Below are 24,591 nucleotides of genomic sequence, written 5' to 3'. Positions count from 1 at the left end.
CGAGGTTTTTAAGCCCTTTCCGAATACTAACAACTCATGTGTGGCTTGCAAAAATGGATTAAGGCTGTTCCATAGACAAGCAGCCTAACCAAGGAGGCTGTGCCTCCCGTCCGCTCTCCTCTAAACTTTGGTATAACCACAAGATTTTGTTGCATCAGCAGAATGTAGCGAGCATCTGGGGATGCATCACACAAACTACTGCTGAAGGTACAACAGGCCTGACCTATGAAGGGGCTTGTGCCCACAGCAGAGAACTTAAAACATTACCCCCTTAGGCAGATGTAGATGAAATAAAGCATCAAGGGCACCCAATGCAGAATATGTTGGAGACACTGTAATGCTAATCTGCAGCGGCAGTTTGAATATGGTAAAGCCAATTCACAGTATAGTTTGGAGAGCCCAAAAGTAGAGAGTTACCATAATCCTACCTGCTTAGGATGGTCGACTGTACTACCAAGAGTGAAGTATGGGCAAGAAGGAGACATAGGGTTTCGTGTAGAACACGCAACAGAGAGAAACAGGAAGATGGCCGTTTATTTACATGGCTAGTCAATGATAGATCATCGTCTTTAAGGAAACCCAAATTCAGAACGAAAGCTGAAAGGGAATGAATAGAGTATCCCAGAGATTGGCAAAAACTCAATCAGAAGAACTCATCTGGACTGACCGTGAGATCAGCACAAGATTCCTATTTTGCCTCCTTTAAATTTTTAGGAGAGCCAAGAAGTGATGTCATGCAAACCTTGATGGAAGAGGTGAACAGGGTGAGGTCCTGTTATAATCAATTGATATATTCAAGTGTGTGTCATCCGCATAATTAATTAAATTAATTCCATGAGATCTTATGAGTTGTGCCAAGGGACTTACAGATAAAAATAATCTGGCTCAGGGCAGATCCTTGAGGAACCAGGCCTTGAATCTGGGCTGAAGAGGTGGCAGATGGATCGCCTGTGATCAGTTTTACAAGTGAGATCTGCACCGTTTCAGGGCTTTCCCTCTAATGCCTGCCTCTGCCAGCATTGCGCTTTTTTAATAAAGCGATCACGATTGGCATCACAGCTTCTGAGAAAGGCAGAATACATTTGCTAAGAAAGCGGATATTTCGCTCCAGATCCTAGATTGGTTCCCAGACTGTGCGCTGTGGCTCCATGGGGAGTCGTTAAACCTAGCCAGGCACAAGCACTTTAATGGATTTAATATTGAAGGGTCTGTTGGCTTCAGTTAAACTAATTAGACTTAAACTCATGATGTTGATGATTTATAAGAGACTGCCTAAATCTGTAAATGTAGTGATTAATTGATGGCATGTGGAGGGAGATGACCTCCATATTTCACTGGATCCCCATGTTCCAACAATACCAAAGTTAATGGAAGACGCCTGATTTATTTGGTTAGACTCGTTAATAGTTTTGTTTTTTTCCAAATGGATTTTACACCAATGTAGGTTTTCAGGAAAGTATATTTGTCCTGTCTGTTAAACACACTATGAGGCCGATTACGATGTCGGTCGGAAAGTCTCCCGACTGAATCGGTTTCGGAATGGTTTCCGACCGAATCAGGTTCTGTGAATCCGACTGACCGATTATGATGCTTCCCAACATCGGTTCGGTCGGACTCGCATTGACTTCAATGGGACCCTGTGTTCCAAACTAGAACACAGGCTCCCATTGAAAAAGGGGTGGTTTTGGAAAACCTTGCACCCTGTGGTGGGCACCTCATGGTGCCAGCCACACTGTGCATGGTTGCAAAGAGGAGACCCATGGGTATCCTCAAAGGCCCCTACCAGAGGCCAGTGGATGGAAGGGGGCCTGCTACGGGCCCCCAAAGTCAGATTCCAACAGGCGCCACACCTCTCCCCTGTAACCGATTCAGTCGGAAACATAGGCTCCAAATCGGAATCAGAGAATCCGAATACCGTTCAGACCCTTTCCGACTGACATTGTAATCGCCCCCTAAGTATTATTACGTTTTGACATTTTTGTACTTGAATCATATGTACTTCCAGTACACATTTCTTTCAGTACACAGACGTTTCCAGACAGGCCTTCTCTCTCCTTGAGAACAGCATAGGGAAGTAAAACACCATACACGTCATAATGCCAACATTTAAAAGCAAGAAAGAGGGACATAAATTATTTTTTTCTGAGGAATGTATTTTACTTACATTGATATTGAGGCAATTTTAGGGAGGAGACTGCAAAAATAAAGCTGTATATGGTCTAAAAAATCATGAGTCACCCTGCTGAGACAGGTGTGTTGGCACATATGCCATGGGTAGAAATGGAATTGCATGCACATATTCTTCAAGCTCAGAAACACTTTGGCAATGGGACCTTCAGTCATAGGGGTGCTATCTAGCACTGTAAGTGGGATAACAAAGTTTGAAAGGGTACTCTAAAAAAGGCATGGGCAAAGAGGTGTAACTAGGAATATTTTATGAGAGATGCCGCCTCAGTAATACTAAAATCCCTGCGTATAGGATTATAATACCTTCATCAGTTTCATCCCCATTATTTTCAGGGAGAAAAATGTAAGTAAGGCAGAGGCCAGGCTTACATCCACCCCACTCTCCCAAAAAAGTAACAGTGGGGAGCCACGGGCAATGGCCAATGGGTCAAGGGAGCCGCGGGTCAAAAAAGTTTGGGAACCACTGCAATGATTGTGGTAACACTTTTATGTCTTTGTCAGATAAGTAAAGGAAAAACTCAGCTCTGCTGACAAGAGGCTATATAAAACCAAACAATACTCATACTTACCTAAATTCTGAGCTGGAAACATACAGCATGAACTTGAAGTAGGATTATGGACGTTTTTGTAATTAGAAAGTGTCTGTAGGCCACCAATCATACTTTGATTCCACGTAGTCTTCTTTCATGAGGCTCCAGTATACTACATTTAGAGTAAGGGTTTTCCCACTAGGATACACCGTCAGCAAATTACCCTTAAATCTCCATAATTCTAGTTCTTCTGCTCCATTACACTCCTGATGAAAACAGACTTAATTTAGCAGTGTTACACGCTATTTTATTGCAGCAATATCCAGACAGTTACAACTCATGTGCATTCAGTCCTCATACCTACATTTGGAGCACCTGTTTTTGATGTTTGAATATTTGTTCCAGAAGATAATTTTGCCTCATAACAGAAGTAGTTTTTGTTAGGACCTAGTTTCCATAGGAAAGCGTTTTGAGCCGCTTTACAAACCTTCACACAGTTTTTAAAACAAGTTTGACGCTCGCTACAGCTGCTTTTTGGAAAGTTTCAGAGTGATTCGTCAAGCGGAGGCCAAGAAAAAAGGGAGTCCTAATAAAAGTTTTCCCCATGCAATTTCTCATAGGGATTTTGACTATGACTACAACCCGAACCACTCGACGAAATTACACCAAATTTGATAGAAAACTAGATCTTGGTCCATAAAGAGTACTTTTTGTAATTTAGTGTAAATCCTTAGTAATTTTCGCGTTATTAAGGAAAAAAGTTTTATGTATATCTAGGGATGCAAATCCTCCTCAGACCCGGAGATCTCATGGTGAGATCCGATTGGCTGCCTCCACTTCAACCAGGAAGTGTTGGCAACCATCTTGGGACTTCTGGACTCAGCGGAGTCTAAAAAAAACATACAACAAATCAGAAGGGGGCAGGGTAGTCCTACTCTGATCCCCTAGGCCTGGTGCTGGGGGTCAAAAACCATGTTTATTCAATTTTACCATGAATTTACAGAGGATACTCACGCCCACACCATGCACTGCTGATTACACCACTTATTATATCGCTCATAACTTCTTCTAAGACATCATTGCTAATATCACTGCAACATTTGCTGTAAAATTATTGATGAGAAAACTGTGCATGGTGGGGATGCGAGTTATATATACCTTAGGGCACGACTTAAAGTTACTTGAGCTAACTCTAACTGCTGAATTTCTAAGGTTTTGTTTGCGTAAAATCTGAACTTAACTGTAAAGTCAGGGGAATCTTTTATTTTTAGTGAATATATATATATATATGCTTGAGCAAAGCTATCCAGTTGCTCCCCCCGTTTGGGACATTTGCTCGTGATATATATATATATATATATATATATATATATATATATATATATATATATATATATATATTACCTACTGGCGGTCGCCAGTAGGTATATATAGTTAGGATTTTTTCTCTATGGGATTTTTGAAAATTCTATGTCTAATAACTTTGGCGTTTGTGGACGGAATTGGCTGAAAATTTCAGGAAAATGGAACATTTTGTTTCTGAGCAGCCCCTGAAAATTTGGGGGGGGTTCGTCAAGGGGGGGCCGAGAAAAAAGGGGGGTCCCAAAACGTGTTTTTAACATTGAGTTTTCCATAGGGCGGTTGGCCTCACTTTTAGCCCGAACGGCTGAATGGATTTGCACGAAACTTGGCAAAATTGTAGGGACTGGTAGCCCGATGTGCCTTTTGTAGGTCTCAATATATGTGCTCCAGTGGATTTTGAGAAATTAACGTTCAAAAAAAGATATATATCTGTAACAGCGGACCGGGCAGCGCTCCAGTTCGCGTACTTTTCGCGTTACGGAGCTTTGTGAAGCGAAGCTGATTGGTTCTCCGGCGTCTGTCAACATTCTAAACAGTCCGTAGCGGCCGCCATCTTGTCTCTCGGTAGGATCGAGAGACAAGCGGAGGCCAAAGCGAAGGGGCAAATGACCATAAGTGGGCATAGTAGATCCTCCCTGACCCTCTAGGTTTGATGTGGAGGTTTTAAAAGGGCCCCGCGGGGCAAAAAAAAAAAAAATAATAATAATGGAACGGCTGAATGGATTTGCACGAAATTGGCAAAATTGTAGGGACTGGTAGCCCGATGTGCCTTTGCTACGTCTCAATATATGTGCTCCAGTGGATTTTGAGAAATTAATGTTCAAAAAAAGATATATATCTGTAACAGCGCTCCGCTTCGCGTACTTTTCGCGTTACGGAGCTTTGCGAAGCTGATTGGTTCTTCGGCGTCTGTAAACATTCCAAACAGTCCGTAGCGGCCGCCATCTTGTCTCTCGGTAGGATCGAGAGACAAGAGGAGGCCAAAGCGATGGGAAAAATGACCATAAGGGGGCATAGTAGATCCTCCCTGACCCCCTAGGTTTGATGTGGAGGCTTTAAAAGGGTCTCGCAGGGCAAAAAAAAAAAATATCGTTTTTTAAGTTTTTTTGCGTGGAGTGCGCCCGGTTCGCGAACCGGGAAGCGTTGTGGGGAGCGTACTTTCTTGAAAATTAGTGAAAAAAGTTAGACTAAAATAATAATTGTGAGTGATCAGATGTAGGGTAGCTCTGAGAAGAGCTTTTGAGTTTATGGTACATTTAGGTACTTATAAGTAGGTACCAATGCACAGTCTTAAATTCAGAGTGAAAATTCTGTTGCCCTCATCTGAGAAGTGAACTCCATCTCCTCTGTAAATATCTTGCATGTAGTAACGCAAGTTATTGTTGTACAGGGAGCCCATTCCATGGTCTCTCATGTAAGCTGAAACAGATTTGTTTACATGCTTCCTCGATTTCTCAATTTGTGGACAAAATTGGTTCGACCACCTCCATTTCTGTCTTTGGCATATATTTGAATATACCAAGGCAGTCTGAGGAAAAAGTGCCATCAATTGCTCAAAGGTGTCCTTTAAAAGCATTTCCAGACCTACCCCAGTCAAAGTGCCCAAATCATTACCTCCACAGTGCACAATTAACAGGTCAGGTTTTGGCAAATGCATAAAGGTTTTCACCAATGGTATCAATTGGTGACATTTTAATCCTCTGTGGCCAAACCACTTAATTTCCACATCTTGTAAATTGAGGTTAGGTAAATTCCTGTTTTCAGCGTACCTCTGAGCCCAATAGATGTAACTATGTCCAACAATCCAGACAGAAAACATGGCGAGAGAAGGTTCTCCTGCAGTCAGATGAAGTGTGGCAATGAAATGGCAGTTGAAAAAATGAGAGTGTAAAATGAAAAAAACTGAGGAGTTTCTGTGTTAATGAAGCAGTAAGAGTGATTGGTGGATTTTGATTGCTGAAAACAGAAAGTTAGGGTGCATGGATGAGTTCGTTGAAAGATGTATTTTGAGTGGCGAAGAAAAAATCATTAAATGAAAGTATGCACTGGATATGCAGGTGCACTGAGAGTTCAGAGTTCAATTGCAACATTGTTGTGTGAACTTGGAAACACCAGAGGTCTTGCAAGAGGTGGTTGCTATGCAGAAAAAGCAGAGAGGGGGCAGAGGGGGGAAGGGTTTTGATTTGAAAAAAAGTGAGGGAAGAGTTTTGATTGGGTGACATGAGAGATATGTGTGAAGAATTACAGCATTTCTGTGCTTTTGATAGCTGCAGACTCTGGAGTGCATACCTTTTGCTCTGCTGAAGACAAATTGGTGTGTTTCTGAGACTGTTTTGAAACTCAAAGTATTTGCTAAGGTGAGAAAAGATTTCTTTAATTTAGATAGAAAATAGTGTGCTTTAAGGAGAAAATTATGAAGAAAGTTGTGTTTTTCAAATGTTGGTTTGTCTGAAGTGTTTTACAAATAGATTTTGTTTCTTTGAGAAATTGTAATTGGAGAAAATGTGAAGTATTAGTACTGACAGGGTTTTTATGTGCATAGGAGCTGTGGAGTGTTTTCAAATTATGACTTGTAAATCGTTTTTGAGGAAAAGCAATGGTTTTAATATGTATGACAAGGACATAATGGTGTATGCTTCTTTATAAGGTAATTGAGAGTCTCTGATGTTATTTTTCCCATTTCAATGTAAGAAGTTTCTCTGTGGAGCAAATTGCTTGTAAATATGCTCCCACCTGTGCATGGCAAATTTAGATTTTGAATGTTTGCGTTACATAGGCATGTTAAAGGTGACCGAAACATGCTGCAAAGGCAATCAAAAAACGCATTCATGTGTCTTAAGGACATTTTAAGTCATTTCCCCATGTGGAGTGTTTTTAAATTATGACTTGAAAATCGTTTTTGGGGAAAATGAAGGCTTTTAAAATTTATGACAAGGACATAATGGTGTATGCTTCTTTATAAGGCATTTCAGTGTCTCTGATGTTATTTTTCCAATATTAAATTAAAAGACCTTTCCCCGTGGAGCAAATTCCTTGTAAATATGCTCCCACCTGTGCATGGTAAATTTAGATTTTGACTGTTTGAGTTACATAGTCATGTTAAAAGTGACCCAAAAAAGTTGCAAAGGCTTTAAAAAAAGACTTTCATGTGTCTTGAGGACATTTTAAGTCATTTCCCCGTGGGCAGTCTTTTTAAATTATGAGTTGAAAATCGTTTTTGAGGTAAAGGAATGTTTTCAAAATTTATGTGCGCCATATGCCCCCAAATTTCTTTTTCAGGGGTGCAGCAGGGTGTTCTTGAGACACCCCTGCACCCTCGGAAAAATTCGTAATTTGCGATGAGGTAATTGCTAATCGCAAATTGCACCTTCATTCGTATGGGCCTCCTGCTCCATGGAAATGAATGGGTAATTTGTAATTAGCAAATAGCTCATCGCAAACTAGGAATGGTAAAGAATCGCTATTTATTCCTTAAAGTTCGCTATTTAGGAAATGCAAAAAACTTTGATGATACATATGGCGGTTCATCTCTAACAAGATAAGAAGCATAGGGATAGATTTATGATGACTGGCGCATCACCAGGGATGTGTTAGTCATCCTGTGCCGCTGTTCCGCCACCTATGGTGTGCTGCATTTACAATGCGGCGCATCATGGGGCAAAAACAGCACAGATGCGTGACGTATCTGTGCCGTAAAGGTGGCGCATTGCTGGAGTTGTATCGCAAGTGTGATGAAGCTCCAGCAAGGCTCAGGGGTGCCCCTGTCGCAGGGTTTCTGTTCTCACACAGAACTGTGCACAGAGGATTGGAACCTCGGCGAATTAGGGTGCCCCAAAACTCACCTTAGTAATCAAAAACCCCTTAGCAAGCTAGGTACAGTGTCACATTGGATATAACAAACTCTCAATGTTTAGACAATCCAGAATATGAATTTATAGTACCTCAGGATACGTGGAACTCATGAACACTCGGTCGTTATATATTTCTTAGAAACCAGAACATGGAGTTAAGAAGAACACATGTGTATTTGAAATGTTTATTTACTAATGCCGTCTTCTCAGGCCTAGTATCTTAGATAATACAAGTACACATATTATCAGTAGCAAAATCACCAGCATAGTTACTAGTACATAAAAAGCGAATGGTGACAGTATGTTAACATGCTGTAAATGAATAAGAGTTAGCAACACTTATAAGCAGCCGCGGGCCGTGGAGGGAGTTACGGTGGGGCAGGGAGGCGGGGAGGGGGAGGGGCAGGGTGGAGTGGGCTCCACCCTGCCCCTCCCCCTCCCCGCCTCCCTGCCCCACCGTAACTCCCTCCATGGCCCGCGGCTGCTTATATCTCACCCTCCCTAGTACACATATTATATTATTTGCTAAGAAGGTCTCTTTGTGTTGGTTTAGGGCGTGCCCATACTTTAGTGTCTTAGATTTGAAGGAATCACATCAGCATACACCAGCTCTCTCTTCATGTGAACCGCATCAAGTGTTGTGTATGTGTGTTCGGCAAATCAATATAAAACCCGCCTCATGCCCAGAATTGGCAGAAGCTGCACTTATGTTATGAGTATGAAGTCGTGGAGATCAGACCTCATAACAATTCTGTATCGTGTTATTCTTGAAACTTCAGCACTCGCTGTACAGATATAGTTTAACAAGCAAAGCAGATAGTAGAGCAATAACATATTATTCTCATGTAAACCACGATGAACTACTAGGTTGAAAGCTAAAGCAACAACTAAGTGTCGTGTGCAGAAGTTGCAAAAAAGGAAAAATGGCGTTTAAACCGGTAATGAGCCCATGCTAACTTAACACGGTGTAAAGATATCCAGGATCTAGATGACACCTCCCCATGATCCGGAAACGAACTGAATAAGATAATAGAAGTGCCATCTCATGAGAGCTACTTTATATGTGGACGGTCCGCAAGGTAAAACATTAAAAACTAGGAAAATTTAATGCTAAAGAAAAATAAAACAGCCAACTACTTTATCGAGGCTTAAGCCAATAGGCAAGCTAAATAATAAAAACTTGACAAATAAGTCAATGAATTGTCAATGAAATGCTAGTACTCAGCATATCAAACATGAAAAAGGTCTATGACATAACTGTGTATGCAAAATAAGCTGCAACAGCCTCCAATAGGAAGTCACCGTCTTCATCCGAAAAGAGTTCAGCCATCCAATTTAAAAGCGGAAAAGAACATACGTGCTCTCCCAGCACCGGATCCTCTATCACCATCAGAGGACAGCTCGGTGGGTTTTCAAGAAAGCTCTGTTCCAAGAAAGACTGTGTTGCCGCCAGTAAATTCCAGGGACCAATTAGTCCATGCATCAATGCCACAGCCATAATCCTTTCGCCAGGACAAACCAACTCGTGAGTAATGATAGGACTCATCAGCTGATTAAAGTCGACGTCAGGAGAAACCGGTCCGCAGAGACACAAATCAATGGCCCAATCGAAATCACAGGTCAGGCAGTGAAATACAGGCTGGACACAGGTGAAGTAGGAGAATCGAAAAGATAATCCATATGCCGTGCTTAATATCGCCAACGGCATTGTGCCATAATATTCAAGCATGCGATTGCGGAACAGCGTCAGCAGCTGCAGGGCGGGAGCTTGCACAGGAGGGACATCCATATTTAAAAATGTAAAAAAGCACAAGAGCGTCCGCTGCTAATGCAAGTAAAAATGGGAATCCACCAAGCACAGTGGAAAAAATAGAATGAAAGAAAGCAGGGATGACTCCAAAGATTTTCTCAAATGAAGTCACGAGACCACTGGTAACAACTTTAAAAAAGTGCGCCAGGCCCTTTGTGGAGGACGCGTTAAAGATAGTCCGAACCATCTTGCTGAAATGGAAAGGCGAATCAGTATTTAAAAGGGTCTGCACCTCTGTACGGGTGTTCGCTATGTGAAGCACGAAAGTTTCACGGGCCGAACTCAAGGCCACCTCTCTCTGAGACAAAAGAGCTCTTATTCTTGCCATGCCGTTGAAATCTGCTCCCAAGGTTGGTATTTGTGGCCAGATTGAAAACTCCCTATGTTCATGTGTGGGAGGAAATAGAACATTTCTGCAGCAAATAACCCGTTCACTTACTGTTACGATAAAAGGAATACTTTTAATTAACCCAGAACAATCTTCATTATTGAGCATCAAATAACTACCATTTTCCAACAACTTGAACGTGGGGATGATAGCAGGAACTGGCGTGCCTTGCAACACGCAAGCCATATTTGGTCGGTGTTTGTTGCATGAACCGTGTAACTGTATGTGCCTACACATTAGTGAATGATCTGGCGTCTCAGTGCATTCCTCTCCATTCAGATAAACTTCTTGATCATCTTTGAAACATCTGTATGTGTATGGAAGCGACCAGACCTCATGAAGAAAACCACTACCTAAAGGTTCATAACGACCTATTGGTATATATTTCATACAATTTGAAAACTTATATAAAGCAAAAGGCAGCGTTATTAAACCGTGGATAAGGCACGTTGCCAAAGCAGCCAACCTTTTGGATTTATACTGGAAATGTTAAAGGAAGAATTACGGAGTAGGGCCTGTAAATCTTTAATGGACAACCAAGTAAAATTACTCCAACCATCATATTCCTCTAACTCCGGGATAGTAGGGGTGTTTAATTTTTTAGAAGTAGCCAATCCAAAGCATTTGGTCTGGGAAATTGTTTCATTCACAAACAACATATGATTTGGGATGAGACATGCACGGTGCAAAGCCTCAGTGCCTTGTACCTGCCAGGTTCGTGAACCCCAAACTGATGTAGATCCTGGATATCTTTACACTGTGTTAAGTTAGCATGGGCTCATTACTGGTTTAAACACCATTTTTCCTTTTTTGCAACTTCTGCACACGACACTTAGTTGTTGCTTTAGCTTTCAGCCTACCTGCGTCAAGATCTATGCCTGCTTCAAGCAGGCGCAGGGTTTTGATGCAGCTTTGTCCTATCTGATTGTAAATGCGGCACACCGTGGGTGGCAGAGCAGCGGTGCACGTTAACTGGTGCATCCCTGGGGATGTGCTAGTTAATATAAATCTGCCCCTTTACATTTAATTATGTGCAGGGGACACAGAGTCGGTGAGGTTTATCCAAGGTTAAGAAGAGATGAGTCCTGTTCAGTGAAAAATTGGAGATAGGCTTCACCTCCTCACAGCCGCGGGCCGTGGAGGGAGTTACGGTGGGGCAGGGAGGCGGGGAGGGGGAGGGGCAGGGTGGAGGGACCTAAAAACTGGCATATGGATAATTGCAGGTAAGTACACAATTTAATTATTTAAACGAAATTCGTAGCGCGCACAGCATCGCATTTTGCATTTTAGATTATATGACCTAGTCTTACATCATTAGGAAGCCAAAAGTGAAATGAACCAATGAAAAGTGTTATTACCAAGTCACATGACCTGCTGTGTTTACGTTACGCGCTTTGCACCGCCTCCCGGTTTGCTTCCAGAAACCTGCGCTTTGCGCCTCGGTAAGCGTACCAGTTCGCTAACGTAGCACGTCATATGACGTATCACGCGACAACGCGAAACGTCATGCGGACGGGAGGCGTCACGATGTTGTTTTCTAACGCGGCAGTTGCGGTAAAGGAACGTTTACCGGCTCGCGGTCTATTTCGCGGCATCAAGGTCAGCTAACGGGAAGCTTCCCGATTCGCGAAGCGGGAACGAAGAAAAAAAAATATTTAAAAAAAAATTATTAATAAACATAAAATATATTTTTGGATTTAAAGAAGAATACATTTTACAGCTACAGATATTTGCTATTAAAAAACCATTGAAATTCACTCAAAAACCATAGGTTATAGACCATATATAGTTAGGAATTAGCATTTACAAAACCTTGAAAATTCACTGAAAAAACCATAGGTTATAGACCATATATAGTTAGGAATTAGCATTTAGAAAACCTTACATTGAAATTCCATATATAGTTAGTTGCACTAACTATATATCGCGCACCCGTAATCCACTGCTGATGATGTCACATATTACATCATTCATGACATGGTCAGTGACATCACTGATGACATCACTGATGACATCTCAAATGACATCACTGATGACATCACTGATGACATCTCAAATGACATCACTGATGACATCATGACACACCAATACCAGTTACTACATACGCACTCACTGATTCCTACGTCTACACACACATTCACTCATTCACCCATACAATCACTCATACATACAGTCACTCATTATTACAACACTATCATATGCACTCATACACCTATGCAGACAGTCACACACTGCCACTCATCCATGGAGTTACTCACACACCAAGTCAGTCCTGTAAAGAATCAATCACACTTCCATTTCCTCATCTATACAGTTAAACACAGAACACCATACTTCAGTGACATCACTGATGACATCACTGATGACATCTCAAATGACATCACTGATGACATCTCAAATGACATCACTGATGACATCATGACACACCAATACCAGTTACTACATACGCACTCACTGATTCCTACGTCTACACACACATTCACTCATTCACCCATACAATCACTCATACATACAGTCACTCATTATTACAACACTATCATATGCACTCATACACCTAGGCAGTCCTGTGAAGAATCAATCACACTTCGATTTCCTCATCTATAGTTAAACACAGAACACCATACTTTTCACACATATACTAACACATACTTACTCTCTTATACAATCACTGATACAAATACACATTGATATGCACAGAGTCACACACCTCCAAGCCAGCCACACACACACTCAGTCTTCCATACATCCACTCATTCTTCAATATGTAAAACGTATTTAAACTTTACAAAAACACACAGACACTAGATGATGTCATCAGTGATGTCATTTGAGATGTCATCAGTGATGTCATCAGTGATGTCACTGACCATGTCATGAATGATGTAATATGTGACATCATCAGCAGTGGATTACGGGTGCGCGATATATAGTTAGTGCAACTAACTATATATGGAATTTCAATGGTTTTGTGTGAGTAAAATAAGGTTTTCTAAATGCTAATTCCTAACTATATATGGTCTATAACCTATGGTTTTTTCAGTGAATTTTCAAGATTTTGTAAATGCTAATTCCTAACTATATATGGTCTATAACCTATGGTTTTTTCAGTGAATATATATATATATATATATATTTATATATATATATTATATATATATATATATATATAAATATTACCTACTGGCGGTCGCCAGTAGGTAGTTATAGTTAGGACCTAGTTTCCATAGGAAATCCACAAAATTCTATTTGGAATAACTTTGGCGCCGGTGGACAAATCTTCGTAAATTTCTCCAAGAAAATGGCCTGCTCGGTTCCGCTCCTTCCCTGAAAGTTTGGGAGTGATTCGTCAAGTGGGGGCCGAGAAAAAAGGGGGGTCCCAAAACGTGTTTTCCTCATTCAATTTTCCATTGGGACCTTTAGCCAGGGCTACAGCCCGAACGGCTGAACGGAATTGCACCAAATTTGGCAGAGAGGTAGAGTTCGGTTCGCAGATTGTGCTTTTTGTTAAATGGTGTAAATCCGTTCAGTAGTTTATGAGAAAATTACAAGGAAAATCATAGCGATATCTAGAGAGAGAGTTCTCCAAGTGGACGGAGATCCGTTCAATTACGAGCGCGAGCTGCATGCTGATTGGCTGTCAACTGTCTGTCAACACTCGAAACAAGTGTTGGCGGCCATCTTGTGCCTCGGTAGCACCGAGTCACAAGAAAACAGTAAAACAAAGTTGAAAAATAAGGAAAGGGGGCAGGGTAGAAAAATGTTGACCATTTAGGCCTGCTGAGGGGGTCCCACATGGATCTTTTTTTAAATTTAAAAACCGCGGAGTACGCGTATCCTACTCGTATGCGGTGGAAAAGGGAAAAAAAAGTAGAAGTCAGTTTTATTCTTAATTAGCTCCCGGGGGGCCAAATCCCGGGGGCAATTTTTTTCTATAATGGGGGTTGAAAGGTCCCCCGAGCCCCGGGGAACGCCATCCCTGGGGTTTTATTTTGAAGTGTGTGGGGGATTCACGGCTCCCCCACATGCTCCGGGGACCACCACCTTCCTGGGGCAGTAATATTTAAAATTGGGGGGGTCCGTGATGGCACAGACCCCCCCAGCCGCGGAGACCAACACCTTTCGGGGCTTTTTAATGTTGGGAGGGGGTCGGGCGGCCTCCCTCCTGGAGTTCTTGATAGCCCTGGGGTCCGACACCTCCCAGGGCCGGCTCCTGCAGTGTCCCGGGGTGCCTTCCTCCGGGACACTGCTGTTTGCTATGGTAGGACGGGAGGGTCGCGGCTTCCACTTTAGTACAGCAAACCGCTTTCCTATTTGAAAGAGAGAGCAAGTTAATATGCTGTCTTTTTTAAGTAGGAAAGCTGATTGCTTTTTGTTAGAGAGAGGAGCATATAAACTGGTCCCTCTGACAAAGCAATGCCGGCTTTCGAACGACGCGGGGAGCTGGCTGGGACCGTGGGGGTATTGGGGTTCCCCACATGGTCCCAAATGTTACTTTTTGAGTCCCGGGGGATGGGGTCCCTTAGCAGCTCCTTAAACATTCGTGTGGCGATGCGCTCTAGTTTACCAGAGCGTGGGCCCAGTGCATTCTGAGACATAGGCGGCCACGGGAGTTGCCTTGAGTCTAGCAATGGGAAGTAGCGTTACCGGCGCTCTGGACATTAAATCCTCACATGCTTATGTCTGTGTCTGTGTGGTTATTAGGAGCAGATTGTTATAATTCTAGTTTTTTTGTGTTTTTAGTTTTCTATTTTTTTGTGTTTTGTGAACAAGTTTTTTTTAAAAGCAAAAAAATGGAACTAGGACTCAAAAAATGTCCATCAGGAACATAAGAATGAAAAAAAAAATAATGTTGAGGATAGCGATGCTTCTGCTTCCTGTGTTTTATCAGGTCAATAGACTGCTCCCCATAACACTAAAGTTTATTGCAATACATTCATAGAATTTTAACTTTAGCAAAATCCAGATCAATTTATGGGTGTGGACTGCTTGCTGAAAATGCTGGTGCAGCAGTTGATGTGCTTGGTGTAGCAGCAGGTGGGTTGTCCTGCATCCTCCGTGTTGCAGCTCGAGGAAAGTTTTTGGGGTGCAAGTTCTTGAGGTGTCGCTCCATATTTGCTGTGCCAAAGGAGTATTTTTTAGATGGATCACCCCTTAAAAGACTTGTTTGGCAAATTTTACAGGTTACTTACGGAGCATTAACCTTTTTTTGCTCTTCAGGGAAAGTAAAAAACATGCATATTAGAGCTTCTTTCCTCTTCTTTGGGGGTTCTTCAGGAATGAAATATTCCTCTGAAGAATGGGTGGAAGATGAGTCCATTAATGTTATGGTAATTTTCCTTCTATTTGACAATATTCTCAGGAGAGATGTTTCTTCTTAGAAAGTGAAAGTAGAATGATTAAAATGGGACGGAACTTTCAACAGTTGGAATAGGAAGTATTATGAACCAATGAAATCTCTTCTTTTAAAGTCACATGGCTTTGCGTACGCTTACAATGAGGGTTCGTATGACGTTCCACCGCGATTTGTGTAATTGCTTTTAAAAGTAATATACGATTGTTCAAAGTTTAAAAAATCTATGTTCATAAGTATCCTACATAATGTTTTCTATTAGTATGTTCATTAAATACATAAATATATGTTTTTAAACAATTAAAAACATTCACGTCTTTCGCGTACAGGGTGCAGTACGTGACGTCATACGTAAGCTTTGATGCGATGCGTATCGTGAAAGCGTATTCGTAGCGTATGCTGAGAATGTTTAGCAGACAAACTATGGTGCGATCACTCTCTCACTGTCAAATCAGAGCACAAGGCGCGCTACGAGAATTGTTACAAGTGGTCACTCATTAGAGATCCGATTCAGCTGTGTGGCTTATCCACGGTATCATAATGTTAATTTTTAAGACTGTTTAAGTTTGAGGTTTGTATGAAATACTATGCTATAGACAGATATGGATCTTTAGGGAGCACTTATCTCCATGAAGCTTGGTTAATACCATTTATATATAGGTGCCTGAGGGAGGGAAAAGAAGTTTATCAGAATGGCGAGGATTGCACAATAGTACCAGATCACTCCTTAATTTATAGACAAATACAATTGTATGGCTCTTGTAATCAAGATGCGGCTAATTTGGCCTGAGTTTTGAAAGGCACTCCGACACTTGCTATCATTCCAATGTTCAGTTTACTGGCAAACAGGAGTTATTTACTTTGAAATAATGCAGATTGTTGTGCGATGTTAGCAGGCATCGCTTACATGATTACGGTAACTGAGTGTGTGGTTTGCTATAAAAAAGTTGTGTTTACTCCTCTGCATGGGAAGCTGGATTTTTCCCTCTGGCCGTCGTTTCCGACCTTGAAAGCAGAGTCAACCAAATGAGCCGTATAAGAGCGCTATTGCCTCAAAAAGAGGTTGCTCTTACATATGCTAGAGAAAGATTTGTCCTTCATGTAGTAAACACCCGCACAGAAGAGCATGCTTTATTAAATACAGACATGCGCCTGAATTTTACGGTTAATTTAGACTATCTTTAATGCATCCTCGAGTAGGGGTTAGTTTACTTTTTTAAAGTTATAAGCAGTGGCCTTGTGACTTCTGTAGAAACTATATTTGGTGTCTTGTCGGCGTTTTTTCATTCGATTTTTACAGCATCTTTGGTGGACTATCCTTAATGCTCGCATTAGTTGCCGGTGTGCTTCTATTAATTTGTTTACTTAAAAATGGATGCACATCCTGCAGCACCCGACAATATGTCCCGGCTGTTGCTGCTGCGCAACCGAATGCTTAGTTATTACGGAGCGCTGCCTCTGGCTACATTGAGCGCAGCTTATGGATTATCGTTTCGATTCTCCTTTTTCACATGCGCTCAACCTGTCTTCCATTGCTTGAGCTGCGATTTCGACTGGGCCCTGGATTTGTGTCTCTGCAGTACTGTGTCTACACAACGCAGATTATGACCAGTTGATGAGCCCCTTATTGGTTCATGACTTGCTCTGTTCTGGCGGCGGGATTATGGCCTTAGCAGCGATACATGGAATAATGGGACATCGGAATGTTTTTGCAGCGGCGTATGACTTCTTGGCACGCAGTTACATTGAAGATGACCCGAGTTTTCCTCCGATGGTGATAGAGGCTCCGGTCGTTGAGGAACATGTATGTTCATTCCCACTATTAAATTGGATGGCTGAAATGTTTCCAGATGAGAACAATGACTTCCTCTTGGAGGCTGTTGCAACATACTGTGCTTATAAGCTGGTGGAATAAGACTGTTTGATGTTTCTACCTATTCTTTATTATTTAGTTACTTCTTTCTATCAAAGATAGAATAATTTGTTTTTCAAAATTGAACTTGACTCTGCTTTTTAGGCTTGGACTCTGCGTTCGTAATTTGCCCACGTTTATATTATGTGCTTTGGTCAAGGAAAGGTGTCGTGGGCTGAGCCTTGCACTCACACCGTGTTAAGTTAGCATGGGTTTATTAGAAGCTTAAACACTATTTTTGTTTTCCTGCTCTGCTTTGCACACAAGGGTGAAATCTAGGTATATTTTAAATCTGTTTCCCTTTTGCATTATAGGATGCTTCCTCCCTTTGTATTTTATGGAATAGTAACAATGCTGACAACTTTGTTTCTGATAATATGTTTGCTGGTATTATCTAAGGTACTGGGCATGAGATTACGGTGTTAGAAATAAACATTTCAAAGTTGCAGGTGTCTTTATTTAGTGCTTGTTTTTGACTGGTGTAAAACTGTAACGAAAGAGTGCTCTTGTTATCCACCTTACCTGAGGTAACCTAAGTCGCATGTTCTGGGTTGACTAATAAATGGTGTTTTTGCTATAGGACGAAGAACCAATGAGTCACTGATTGCTAGTCTGTTAGGGGGTTTGGGTACTAAGGTGGGGTTTGGAACACCGTAATGCACTGAGGTCGTAAGTCTTTATGCACAGTTGTGTGTAGGAGCAGAATCACTGCAACAGTAGTTACAACAAAAAGGCTCGATAAAGGGCCTTGAGTCTGAATCAAAATATGAAATTGACGAATAATTGATAAGTGCAGCCAAGAAAGGGAGCAAGTGTGCAAATTTCATAGTGCCTTCAGCCGGGGTAGTATAATAAAAAGCCTTGATAAAGGGCCTGCACTTTGAATTTTGTTGGACCTGGCCTCGTGGTGTGGTTCCCCCGAACCCTCAGCGTCCCGACAGTTACCCCTGCGCAGCAGAAACCCCGGTCGTCCCGTCCCCTGTCCGACCCGCTCCTTACATGACCTTACCAAACGGACGGCCACCCCCGCATCCCGCCATCTATCCTCCCGGTACCGGACGCCCAGAGCCTGCATCACCCCAGAGGGCCTCCGGTAGCCACCATCCTTCCCTAAGATCCCTGACTCCAGCCCCTGCAAAACCTAGGCTCCAGACGCGCCATGCCCGGCTGGGGGCTAGAGGGTTTCCCCTGAGTGAGATAGGGGCGAGTAGTCTCGATCACACCTCCGGCCTCCTTCTGGAGACTGGTTTCGATCACACCTCCGGCCTCCCCGAGAGCTGGCCCCATTCCCTGCTGGGTGTCTGAAAACCCCAGGACCCATCTTGAAGGGATCAAAGGGCCGGCTAGCAGGAAACCCCGACAATTAGCCCCGGGCCCCAGATAACCGCCTGCGAGGGCCAGGACTTCAAAGGAAAAAAGGACTATAACAAGACCCGCTCTGGAACTAGCGGGCAGTTGAATCCTGGACGAAGAGAGCCCTGCTGACCCGGTCGCAGCGCAACCAACTCGAAGAAGAACGCTACACGAACCTTGGAACCTTTGCCTGAGCCCTGCTGACGTGGTCGCGGCTCCCTGTAACCATCTTGGCCTGAGCCCTGCTGACGTGGTCGAGGCTCCCTGTAACCATCTTTGCCTGAGCCCTGCTGACGTGGTCGCAGCTCCCTGTAACCATCTTTGCCTGAGCCCTGCTGACGTGGTCGCGGCTCCCTGTAACCATCTTTGCCTGAGCCCTGCTGACGTGGTCGCGGCTCCCTGTAACCATCTTTGCTGAGCCCTGTTGACGTGGTCGCGGCTCCCTGTAACCATCCTGGCTTGAGCCCTGCTGACCTGGTCACGGCTCGAGGGTACTCTGGTCCGGCTGGACCGACAGCACTACTGAAACAACGGAGCTCAAGGAGGGTGAGTGGAACACCCAGTACGATCAACATCTACAGCAGCCCCGTATCCCTCGGCTCGAGGATTGAGAGCTGTGCGCCGGATACGCTCGTACTGGCCCCAGTACTGAGACTGTCCCGCTCCCCACACCCCCACAACCAGGAACTTACGAACCCTTGAACTAAGTGTAAATATATGACTTTGGTCCTGAAAGAACGTAATAACTACTGCTTGATAAAGAACTTGTTACTCAATACACAACTGTGCGGTGTCCATGTATAGAGCGGTGGAAGCTCTGCGCGTACGATCTTAAATGAGAAGTCCCCTCCTGTGAGGGTCTTACGCCTATGCTCGGCAGCGCTCCTGGGAGAGGTGGGTCCCGGGGTGGTCAGAAGAAGGTCCTCTGTCCCCCCTGAGATCGGCCCTTCAAACATTGGTGGCAAGTGACGGGATCCGAGCCGACATTTAGAGATCGTACAGTAAGCGGCGGACACATTACTCAACAAAGACCCAAAGCAGACAGAAGAAAGAACCACCATGAGTCCCACTGGAACCAAAGCGAATCCAAAATTCCAAGAGGACCGATTGGAAGAATACACTCATAGGGAACTAAAGCAGTTCTGTAAAGACTTTAAAATCGCTACCACTGGTTTGAGCACCAAGGAGGATTTCCAAGAAGCCCTGAAGGCTTGGGTGGAGTCCAGGGCCCCCCTCCCCCAAACAGAAGGGAACGGCATGGAGGAGTGGCAGCAGAACAAACCCAATGTCATAGAGGGAGAACATCCGAGAGGGGTCTGTCCCCAGAGGAGCTGACGGACAGAGAGTGAAGTAGGATCCACGAGCTGGAGCTAGCTAAGCTCAAAATAGAAGGAGAGCTCAAATTAGCCGAAAAGAAGTTGGCTGTAGAACAATTGCGACTACAAGGAGAGCTGGAGGGGAAGAAACTACAGAGAGAGCATGAAGGGAAAACACTTCAATTGGAGCATGAACGCAGCCTGAAAGAGATTGAGCTCAAGGCAAGGAGCGAGGAAACCGGGCCCCCGGGGAACCGAGGGACCCCTTCCCTTGTGGAGGCTAAAGTACACATCCCCAAAGATGTGGTGAAAGAATACTATAAAAATCACGACATTCAGCAATGGTTTAAAGCCAATGAAGTAGCTATGACCTCCCACCGAGTCCCACAGAAGGATTGGGGGGCTGGGTTGTGGGGGCGGTTCCTAAGCGAGGAGAGAGACACCCTGCTGGACCTGCCCTCCGCCATACTTAACTCGTACAGCCACATGAAGGAGGCCATGCTAGCAAGATATGGACTCACCCCCGAGATGTACAGGCAGCGATTCCGAGACTGTAAAAAGATCCCCGGCGCCACGTGGGTGGAGTATGTTAACTTCTACAGCCGGGCCTTGGAAGGGTGGATCAAGGGCAGCAAGGTCACCACATTTGAAGAATTGTTCGACTTGATAGCCTGGGAGCACTTATCCATGAATTGCTTTGTAGAACTGCGCCAGCATCTCCTTGACAGCAAGCTGACGGACCCTCGAAAGCTCGCCGTCGAAGCAGATCGCTGGGTGAACACCCGAGTCCCCAAGGGCTCTATGGGGGACTATGCCCAGAATGGTCTGAGAGGAGGGGAAGCCAAGGTAGACAGCGAGAGCTCCAGTCAGGGCCCCAGCGTAGCCCCCAAGGACACCGCCCCAAAATGTTCCATCTCCCTCCATGTCCAGCGCAGGGCCCCCCCCCCCGGGCAGGCAGGGGCCAAGATCCAACATCGCGTGTTACAAATGCCAACAGCCAGGGGGGCGCTAGAGGGCGCACAAGCGAAATGGCTGCTTAGACAAGTAGCTCCCGCTCCTTGGTCATTTATCCGTTAAAAATCCTATGCCACAGGGTGAGAAATCATTGGTTTCACCCCTCATCTGCTGCTAGAGGGTGCCCCCTGCTCTCGACCCGAGTCTGAGGCCACTGTGTGATCTGAATCCGACGGCGGCGCCGTTTGAACTTTCACCATCAATCCGCGCGGTGACCGAGTGCGGAGGCGCCCGGCTGCAGAGGACTACGCGACCCAGCGGCTGGCCACGAGGAGCTAGGCCAGACTCGCCAATGCCTGCTCGGAGCGTGGACGGCCTCTACTTGTGACCTTGCGGACGGCGTGTGGTCCCATTATCCTATCGTCCGCCTCGCCCCTAGCTAGTGGGCTGACTCGGGACCCCGCTGACCGGTGGTGGGACGTTGAAGAGAGCGGAAGAGCTTGGAGCGGCGTGGCAGCCCCTGAGGCAGTGACGGGCCATCGGACTAGAGCGGTGCCACCCGCGGAGCGGCGCGACCTGTGAGGTACCCGGGCTGGGAGGGGAGGCCGCTTCAGCGATCCCTGTGGTCGGCGGGGGCGCCAGGAGCAGCCGTGACTGCCGATCCTCCAGACTGCGTGTGAGCCTTCTGCCGGCCGGCTCTCCCGCGCGCTCCCCACATTGCGCTGAGGGAGGCTCTGTCCCCCGGGGGCCTCGTGACCTGCTCTGCCCCGCCGTGGGGATCAGGGGAGCCTGACTGCATCCTGTTCTTGTGCTGTGGTGAGGGCTATAACTTTGCTCTGCTCACAGCGGGCGCTGCCTCACACCCTTGCCTAGTGCTGGAGGCCTTTGCATCTACCCTCCCGGTCTGGGATTCACTTTGAGACTTGCTTCTTCCACAGGGTGCCGGTCCCTACATCACTGCTGCTGCTGGGCCTCGTGCACCACCCCCACCGCAGTAACCACTGGCGCGGCAGTTGTCGGGTGAACTGAAGTGTCCTTGAGCTGTGCACGCCATGCCATAGGAGACCCTCGGCTGACGCATACCGCGTGGCACTGTCGCTGTCCATTTACACAACTACTCTTTGAGATTGTGTCATCTCCCCCTCGGCGGACATCTGGCTGCAGGAAAACGGAGAGGTTGTGCCCAGCCACCAACATGGTGCGACCAGAAAATCGTCAGTCGAAACTGAGCTTCGATGGCCCTAAAAAGGGTGCAAAATCAGTACCTGCCGACCCTGGGACCAGCGACACGTCCGCGAAAGCCGCTACTGTGTCTACTAAAGATCTTGACCGCCATAGCCTATTCCAGGAGATGAGACAGGGGTTTGCCACTGTGGTGGAAAAAGGTTGACGGTGTCACTGCCCGGCTAGATGCCCTGGTTCATAAGGTAGACCGTCACGAGGAGCGGCTGACAGCTACGGAGCAACGCATATCCGATAATGACGACATCACTTCGACTCACACCACACAACTGGCCAGGATGGACAATCTGCTCAGAGTCATAGCGGCCAAGAACGAGGACTTGGAAGCCCGCAGCCGACGCAACAACATATGCGTCACGGGCATTCTGGAGTCCACGGACACGGGCAGGATTGAGCTCTATGTCGAAAAGCTATTGAAAGGCTCAATCGGGGAGGACGCCTTCTCTCCTCAGTTCATCATCGAGAGAGCACACCGATCATTGGCACCTGTTTCCAAGCCCGGACTGCCGCCTAGGCCGATCATTGCTAAATTGTTAAATTATCGAGATCATGATGTCGCGCTCAGAGCGGCCCGCTCTAAACAGACCCTACAATACAATGGCGTCAGCTTCTCCATATATCCGGACTTCACACCCCTGGTGCAGGAGGAGCGGCGTAAGTTAATCCCTGTGAAAAAGAAGCTGCGAGAGGCTCAACTGGACTATGCCCTGCTCTACCCGGCGAAGCTGCGGATCACACATCAGGGGAAGCAACGATTCTTTACCAACCCTCAAAAAGTTGAAGATTTCCTGAAATCGATCCGCACAGCTCGTAGGGAGAAACGCAGAGAAGCGGCGGACCTGGAGGACGGAAGCCTGTCTCCAGCAGCGGGCGGCCATTGAACACTTGTTTCTATTGAACTCTTTGGTCTACCTGAACTATTGTACACTGACCCTTGCTCTGATTGCACGGACACAGAGAGCTGCCTCATCACTCCTGTGGTAATGTACTCCAAGGACCACTCTCCTGACCCAGGCTTCCACCATGGGCGGTACAGAATCGGAGGCCGTGGACGGGGGACGTGGCTGTGCGTCCTTTATGATGTTTCCCTGCAGGGTGTTCCCCATGCAAATCTTTTTGTTGTTGATGTTGTTGCAGAAGTTGGGGGGAGGGGGAGGAGGGAGGGGAAAGGTGGTTACTGGCATGATTGGGATGCTGGGGTGGGAGGGGGGTTGGTTGGGTTCCGTAAGAGGCTTCTATCGCTCGAAATGTTTGTTCGTTTATTGCATTGGCATGACTATTTATATCGGCCACCTGGCGTAGGCTCTGTCTTGTCGTGCAGGTTAGGACTGGTACGACTGCTATTCTTCTATCTATGGCTGCCTTAAATACTGACGCGCAATTGAACTGTTTGTCTTGGAATGTTAGAGGTCTCAATGATGCCAGGAAGTTTTGCAGTGTCATCGCTTATCTCAATAGACACCGTGTCCAAGTAGCTATGTTGCAGGAAACCCACCTGCCGCCACGAGGGGCAAGCACATTTGCGAGTAAGTGGGCTGGGGCCCGCACCTTCTCCTCATACTCCACCTATGCAAGAGGAGTTGCCATCCTTTTAGCACGTAACATGCCGTTTCATAAGTGCGGTGAACTAGTGGATGGTGAGGGACGCTATGCTTTGTTGTGGGGCAGACTGGGTCGAGACACCTTTACATTTGTTGTCAGCTATGCCCCTAACGTAGATACACCCGCTTTTTTTACCACCTTATGGGGACGGATCATGGATGTGGGTTCGCGCCACGTTGTCTGGGGTGGAGATTTCAACCTAGCGTTGGTACCACATCTGGATAGAGCGGATGGGGTGAGCAACTATAAGCCCAGAGCGCGCAAGGCACTAGAGGGAGTGATCAAGGAAGGCGCGCTGATAGACATTTGGTGGCACTTACATCCTCATAGGAGGGAAGGCACACACTTTACCTCACACACGGGCACATGGGCACAACTGGACTATTTTCTCCTTACCAGAGGGATTACAGCAGAAGTGCTAAGGGTGACACACTTGCCAAGAACCTACTCTGACCACAGTCCTGTATTAATACACCTTCGCGTACCGGGGTGGGATAGCCCCAGACCACACTGGAGACTACGCTGCTTTTAGAACAACAATGACACAATATGAGGAGGAGGCGGCTAGGGAAGCTAAGTTTCGTGGAAAACACTGGCAGGCCAGAGAGTACTGCGAGGGGGATAGGCCTGGTAAAGTCCTTGCTACACTCACACGAACCTCACGGGAACGCAACACCATACTTGAAATCACTGACACGCATGGGTCCACGGTCAGGGACTCGGACGAGTTACTT

This window comes from Lissotriton helveticus, chromosome 2_1 (genome assembly GCF_964261635.1).
Source record: "Lissotriton helveticus chromosome 2_1, aLisHel1.1, whole genome shotgun sequence".
Taxonomy (NCBI): domain Eukaryota; kingdom Metazoa; phylum Chordata; class Amphibia; order Caudata; family Salamandridae; genus Lissotriton; species Lissotriton helveticus.
This window is presented reverse-complemented; position numbering follows the sequence as displayed.